Source organism: Tenrec ecaudatus, chromosome 5 (assembly GCF_050624435.1).
Source record: "Tenrec ecaudatus isolate mTenEca1 chromosome 5, mTenEca1.hap1, whole genome shotgun sequence".
NCBI lineage: Eukaryota > Metazoa > Chordata > Mammalia > Afrosoricida > Tenrecidae > Tenrec > Tenrec ecaudatus.
Window position 1 is genome coordinate 30,950,258 of NC_134534.1, and position 1,113 is coordinate 30,951,370.

At 38.7% G+C, this 1,113-nt stretch overlaps 1 non-coding gene across 1 annotated transcript; it reads left to right on the plus strand.

Moving 5' to 3' along the window:
- Nucleotides 1-564: 564 nt before the first annotated feature.
- Nucleotides 565-671, plus strand: LOC142449501 (U6 spliceosomal RNA). The gene has a single exon (XR_012784661.1). It is a non-coding gene; the product is annotated as a U6 spliceosomal RNA (small nuclear RNA).
- The last annotated feature ends 442 nt before the right edge of the window (nt 672-1,113 follow it).

Consider the following 1,113-nt stretch of genomic DNA (forward strand, 5'->3'; position numbering starts at 1 on the left):
TGTGGTTTGGAAATAAGATTTCCATTTATTATTCAGAGTTTTTAAAACCTCAATGAGCTTCAGGTTAGTTCTCAGAGTCTTGGTATAAAGCGCCTCCTGAAGAATCACTCTTTCCTGCTCCATGTAATTCTGTTAACACAAACGGTGGCTCAGGGAATGGTCAGTTTAGTTCAAGTCCATTCATTCTAGTCCACTTAGCGAGTTCATCTTATTGTCCTTGGCTTAAATGACTAGTTCAAGAATGATCAGTGGTCCAATCAGAACCAGTGTAATTAATTGAGAAAATTTCTGGCACACCGGGGAGAGAAAGGCATTTTTCCCAACTGAGCTTGAGGCAATTAGAGTCTGAGCTTCAGAGAGTCATGGTCTATGAGGAGCCATCTAAGAGTGAGGCTAGCATTCAAAGAGCAGGGCCGAGGGCTGGAAAATACCTGGATTCAGGTGACTGTGTGAGTCTCTGGATAGAATCAACATCCAAATAGCTCTACTTCTGGACATGTATACTTTTACTTAATTGCTAAATCCTTATTTGTTTAGGGTTATTTAAACAAATTCTATAGTACAGTGCTCGATTTGACAGTGCATATACTAAACAGGGAAGGATACAGGGAAGATTAGCATGGCCCCTGTGCAAGGGTGACATACAGACTCATGAAGCATTGCATATTTTTCACACTCAAAAAGTGGCAGCAATTAGAATGAATTCAGATTTTTTAGCAGAAACCTGGCAGGCAAGAAGACAATGGAGCAAAATATATAAAATCTTGAAGGAAAAAAATTTAAAAATACATCAACTATGAATCTTATTTTTTCAATTCTTTTATTTGAACATAATTTACATATCATAGAATTGAAGAGTTTGATTTTTCAAACACATCAAGGGGCGTTTTATAATCACCATCACATCCGTCCTATAGCATTCCCTCCCCCTGCCGCCTTCATGATTCACTCCCCTTCCCCTCCCTGTCACCCTTACATTCCCTGTAACACCTTACTTCAGTTATTATCATTGTACATCCACTCCTCCTGCTCTTCACAGTGGAGAAACCCCACAGAAAACAATGAAAAACAAATTGTACTAAGGTGGTAAGGATAACATCACATTACTATAAA